The sequence below is a fragment of the Strigops habroptila genome, chromosome 7 (genome assembly GCF_004027225.2).
Source record: "Strigops habroptila isolate Jane chromosome 7, bStrHab1.2.pri, whole genome shotgun sequence".
Taxonomy (NCBI): Eukaryota; Metazoa; Chordata; class Aves; order Psittaciformes; family Psittacidae; genus Strigops; species Strigops habroptila.
The window spans coordinates 16,002,588-16,008,587 of record NC_044283.2 but is presented as its reverse complement, the minus strand read 5'-3'; the positions used below and the strand labels follow the sequence as shown (position 1 = coordinate 16,008,587).

General features: G+C 50.2%; 1 protein-coding gene across 11 annotated transcripts in view; it reads left to right on the top strand.

Annotated features, from left to right (window-relative positions):
* The first annotated feature begins 2,107 nt into the window (after nt 1-2,107).
* The window catches only part of PROM1 (prominin 1), a 62,947-nt gene continuing 59,054 nt past the window's right edge, over nt 2,108-6,000 (top strand). For 10 of the 11 annotated variants that reach the window (XR_003992289.2, XR_003992288.2, XR_003992287.2 and 7 more), the window contains exon 1: nt 2,118-2,237. The gene's annotated coding sequence lies outside the window, so the exon portion shown is untranslated. Of the gene's footprint in view, nt 2,238-6,000 lie in introns of all 11 variants that reach the window. The other variant, XM_030492374.2, reaches the window with a different exon arrangement.

Below are 6,000 nucleotides of genomic sequence, written 5' to 3'. Positions count from 1 at the left end.
TGTATGCCCTTGTTGATGCAAACTACCATAAATGGTAGTAAACCTATAACTTAGTAAATTAGTAATCCAAAAGAAAATCTTAGTGTCTTTGGCTCCAACAAGGCAAGATTTCCTGAAACTTTATTCCATTCTGTTCTTTTCCACATTTCCACATTCTCTTCAAGTTCCTTCAGACTATTCCACCCTTGCAGTTATTTATCACTGTAGTCATATGCCTTCACACTGCAGTTCAAAATCTGTCAATCAGGCCATTTCGATTTGGCCTTTTTGTTTTAACCCTATGTGGAAGCCAGGGAATAAAATCCACCAGATCATCTCAGTGCTGTGTAAGATCTTCAGGTATCTCTGCTTAAGAAGAGAGACATATTCCTTTCTGCAAGGTTACAGTGTCTTTGAGGTGCAAAAATCCAGACAACTCAGGGTAGACATTATCCATCTCTACAACTACCTGAAATGAGAATGGAAAGAGGTTGAGAATGGAACAGGTGTTTTCTCCCAAGTAACAAGTGATAGGACAAGAGGAAATGGCCTCAGGTTGTGCCAGGGGAGGTTTAGACTGGATACTAGGAAAAATGGCATTGGAACAGGCTGCCCAGGGAAGTGGTGGAGCCCCATCCCTGGAAGTGTTCAAAACCCATGTAGATGAGGCCCTTAGTGACATGGTGTAGAGGTAGTCCTGGCAGTCCTGGGGTAACGGTTGGACTTTTCCAATCCAGTTGATGCTGTGATTCTATGATTAATAGTGTTGGGCACTCACTGCCCATTATTTAGAAGGAATATTCTCTTTTATTTAGAACAATTTTCATCCAAGGCTTAAGACAGAAGCTGTATTCTGGTTCTGGGGACTACATTGCTAATGTAACACATTTGTCCTTTTGTTAAGCTGTTCTGTATTTTCCCCAAGACTACAGCACTGCTCCATTGACACATGTCTTAGGGTGAATATGAGAACTATAAAAAGAACTAGGTCAAGATCCTGTCTTTGAGCTCTGTGCCACTCCATTTTGGGTTGCACCACTATGTGTCCTCCTGCTGAACAAGTCCAGGACTAGCTGTAGTCAGAATAACTGTTCTTTCCATCAGCAGCCAACGTGGCAACTTGTTCTTTGATGTGCATCACTGACACACGCCCTGAGCTGAAATACAGGTAGAGTTCAGCAACACCAAATACCACCTATGGGAAAGCTGTTCAATGTTTGGCTGAACTCGCATTAGCAATGCAGACTGCTGCCACAGCCACAGCCTTGATTTCTTTCTGTCTGCCAAAAGGGAGACTAAACACCTTCTCCATCAGTGTTATAAGGACTTCTAAGGAACCAGCATGACCTTGGATCTTCAGTGCAAATTCTTGCTTTGCTTTATTTGTGATGCTGAAAAGTCGAGGGTCTAGTAAGAGATAAGAATCATGTTTGTTTTAATAATTCAATGGTGGGCGACACCATATTAAAATACTAAAGCTGCAAATAAAAATCACAAAGGATGGAAGGAGGAAAGTGCAGGAGCCTTTTAAAGTGTATGTTACTGTAACCTGTAGGAAAAGTGCTTCTTGTTTTATCAATAAATCACAGGCCCTTGGAAAAAAAACCCCAAACCCACTTAGGAACATGGATACCAGCCCTAGAAGAAATGGTAACTCTATCAGGAAATAAGGACACCCCTTGGGATGATGTTTTTCCAAAAGCTAATGGGGTAAGTCACCTTGATGGGAAAACAAATCCGCCTGAACTCACACCAAGCCCGAGGAGAAGCCGCTAAAGGGGGATGCACGGCCACACTTGGGGCGGAAACGACGGGTGCGCTCCGGCGGCGGCCGGCCCTTAGTCCCGGCGTTCCTGGCCACGTTCCCGGCGGGACAAGGGCTGGAGACGGCTCCTGCCTCAGAGCAACAGGTCGCCAATCGCTGCATGCTCCCGCCGGCCCGAGTACAGGTTCAGCCTGAACTGCTCGGCCGCGCTTCAACAGCCGCGACACGAAACCTCCCCCCTCGCCAGCTCCCGCTCGCCGGCGGGTCCCTCCGGGGTTAAGCCCCTCACGCTCCTCCTCTTCCTCCCCCCTCAGCCCCAGCCTGCCGGGGTGGTCCCGCAGCCCCGGCCCGGGTCAGAGCCCGCCCTCCATAATCCATGCGCGGGCGGCAGCAGCAGCATCGCCGCCCCGGCGCTCTGAGGCGGCAGGCGGAGCGGGCAGTGCCGCGCCGCGCCGCGACCCGCCGCCTCCCTCTCGTGTTCCCCGCTTGGCCGGTGAGTGCTGCGGGCGGGGGGGACGCGAGGAGGTGTCCCGGGGTCAGCGCTGCCCCGGCACCGCTCTGCCCGCGGCGGGGCCGGCAGCAGGTGGGGGTGGGGCTCCCCCGCCTTCCCCGCTGCTCCCGCTGCGGGCGGCGGAAGGTCCTGGCCGGGACAGGAGGGCCCCTTCCCTGCGGGAGGAGAGCGGGCAGGAGGCTGCTGTGGGAAGCCGGGTGAAGGGGGGGCGAGTGGCCGTCGAAGGAGGCGAGTGCCCGAGGGAGCGGGGTGCGTGCGGGAAGGGGGTCGGTGTGGGTCCCGGCGGGCTCAGTAGGGGCTGGGAGAGCGACCTGTGGGAGCTGGGAGGGGCGGGATGGAGGCGCTGAAGGAGGGAGCCTCGGCCCGGAAAGCGCGGGGTGAGGCGGGGACAGAGGGGCCGGCCGGCGGGTCTGTGCTGAGCGGAGCCGGGGAAGCGGGCTGGCGGCCAGGGGCTCTGCGGGAGGAAGGGTCTGCGGCACGGCGGGGCGGTGTGTGCCGGTCCGTGGGGAGCGAGGGCAGACCCGCCGCTGAGGAGAGCGGGGCGGCGGGCTGCGAGGGGAGCGGGATTCCTCCCCGGGGGGCCGCGTGTGGCGGGTTCGGCTGAGGAGGGGTCGGGGGCCGTCTGTGGGTGTTTGCCCGCTGAAGAGAAAGGAAAGGCGGGAGCGGGGCGGGGAGAGCCCCGGAGGTCTCCGGGGAGAGGGAGAGCCGCTCCGCGGGGAGGAGGCGCCCGCTGAGGGCACCTGCCCGGGGCGAGGAGCGGGCAGGCGGGCGGTGGGGCCTGAGCGGCGCCGGGGAGGCGGGGGGGACGGGGACACGGTGCTGGACTCGAAACAGGCTCGTCAGGGGCGAAGGAGTCAGGAGGCAAAGCCTCCACTGCCTTGGCTTTGCGGTGGAGCTGTGGATGTGAGCGGGGAGGGGGCCCGCCCGCCGCCGCCGCCGCCGGGGGTCCCCGCTCGCTACGGCAGCGCGCTGCGGCGGTGCCGCCCCGGGGGAGTTAAAGGAGGCGGTGGTGCTGGTGGCTGCTGCTCGGTGTGTACCTGGGCAGATCGCGACAGCCCGCCCCGCATGGCCAGACCTTTATCTAGGCAGGGGTGAGCTGGGGACCTCATCCGAGAGCGGGGGAGAAGGGGCAGTTGTGGCAGTCAGCATGGGCTGTGTCTCCCTCTGCACGCATATGCCGGGGAGCAACTGAAGAAACTACCAAAGCGGTCGGTATTCCAGCAGGGCAGAGCTGCGGTACCGTGTTACTATGCAGTTTGCAGATCGAGGACTAAGCACAGTGGTGAAGGAAGAGGTCTCTACAGTTCTAGTAATTGGAAAGATGACGGAGGAAAGACTTGGTCTCAGCTGCCAGTGCGAGTATGTGCGGTCTGTTGTTGCAGTACGTTTGTACTGGGACACGTACTCAGCCCTCATCACTTCATATTAGCAAAAAAACCTACCTGTTTATGGGCTGCTTTGCTGTGTTTTAGCATTTTCTATGTGATGCTGAGAAGTGTTCTCACAAGGAATGCTGTATGAATACAAGGGTAAATGCACCACTTAAAATCAAGTTAAATATGTTTTTTTGTTGTTCAGCTAGTGAAAATACGCTTTAAACATCTAGGCAGTCAGCTAAAAATCAGGCCTGCTGATGCTCTGGGGAAGATACTTCACTTGGAATTATTACGGGTCTGTTTCTGTTGTTTGCAAATGGCTGTGACTTGTGAAACAGTGGGAATTTTTGGTGTTGCTTTATTTATTTATTTTCAAATTATTAAGTAGCTGCTCAAAGAGAACTGGCTTCTGAATATCCAGCTTTTCCTGACTTGAACACTTGCTTGTTTTGAGATGTAGCAAGCATGTCAGATGCATAAGGAGGCTATCTTGTGTGGAGGATTCTGTTTGAGTTTTGTCAGTGCTGCCACTCTGTTCCGTGGTCCCTAGTGCTTATTAGGTTTATTTGCTTCCTACTCCTCCTATGGCAACAGGTTGTAATTGTTGGTAGCTTAGGACAGATTTTGTAACAGAAAACTATATGTTTTTAGCTTGCTGGTATCTAACTTGGCTTGCTGATCATGTTTCTTGAATGGGAAGGTGGTGGTGTGGGCTTTTTTTGATGTCTACTTGGGAATTTTAGTGTACTGTAACTACCTGTTTGAATGTTTTAATTCATTTCGTTCTTCTGGTAGTTGCTCTCACTGGAGCAGCCTCACTCAAGGGGATTAGGGAGTTGGGTTCTTCAAATGACTGATTAAAAGATGTAACCAACATAGCCAGATCCTTTGTGTTCCTATGGACAACTGCATCTTCCACTGTTCCATCCCATCATGGTTCACTGCCAGCAGGCTCCCATACTGAGCTTTAGCAATCTAGCCTCCGGCTGATTGAATTTCAGTTCACAGGGTTAATCATCGTTGCATCACTGCACTGCAGTGTTATATTTGCATGGATTGCAGCGTTAAACAGAAGGAGGCCAGCCCTGTTGAAACAAAGAGCTGGACACCATGCTGTTTCTGAGCTCTGTTGTTTAGAGTTGATGTATCATGGAAGCAGTTCCTGAACTAATGCATTTCTTGCTCTGTCTCCAACTTACAGTGGAGTTCCTGAAGCTTTATTTGCTTTAGAAAATATTACAATCTTTTTAATAACAGGTAGGGTATATCAGAAATATGATAATAGTGCAGCATATTTGGTAAAAGGGTGATGGTGTTCTTGACAGGTAGTGTTTAAACCGCAGGAATTATGTTTAGTGACTTGTACCTGTAGAATATTAGTGACAACCACAGAATAAAAAGCCAAAGCTCTAGTCTTTTAGAGATGGATACTGGGAAACCACATAGAAAATGAATCCTTTCATTGTTATGAAGTACTCCAGGTTTGTGTTGTTTTGTGTGGTTTTTATTTTTACTTGAAACATACTAATAAAATGGATCTCTTGATGATTAATGTAAGCTCTTCAAAGGTGCATACGGCTTCTTTTCATTCACTATTTGAACTTGGGGAGAGTTGTACTGTCAGTTGCTGTAGCTCACTGACTGCAGTGATGCCATGCTGGTTTAGTGGAAATGAGATGGCCACATGCTGCAACCAAGAGCGCCATAAACTGTGATGTATCTCTCTGTGTGTCACTTGTGTGTGTCACTTTGCAGTTCTCACAATTCCAAATTTCATGGATAGATTTTTTTTCCTCTTTAATGTTGTTTGTCTACCATGTTTAACTACTAATATGCCCTCACCTAAATTTCTTTTAGATATCAGGGTAAGGATAACTGCTGGGAGCTTTTTGCATCTGAGTTGTTTTAGGTAGGTTGAATACATATTGAATGCTCAGAGGTAGTAGTGTTTCTATGAGTTCCTGATTGTTATTAGTGTAACCTTGAAAATATATTAGGTTTTTATGTAGTATTGAGAAGATCTGGTGTCAGTCTGGAGGAATTGCCCAGTAAGATTATGTATACTGTGTTTATCGTGATATATTTGCCAACAAGGGAGAGGAAGGAAGTATGGTTGGAATTCTGCAGATTCTTTGATTTGCGAGAAACTCATCGCTTTGCTGAAAAATTCTGAATTTTGTAAAAGCTTAACTGAATATTAGGTAGAGTTGGAGAATTCAGCTCTGTCTCCACTTAGCAGGGTATTTTTTTTGTATCTGCAGTACAGGTAGTGTCCTTGCACTTTCAGTAGTGTCCTTGTCTTAAAGCTGCCAACTTTCTCGTTTGGTTAATACATAACTTCATGTTTCTAACAGTGATTATTTCTCTGT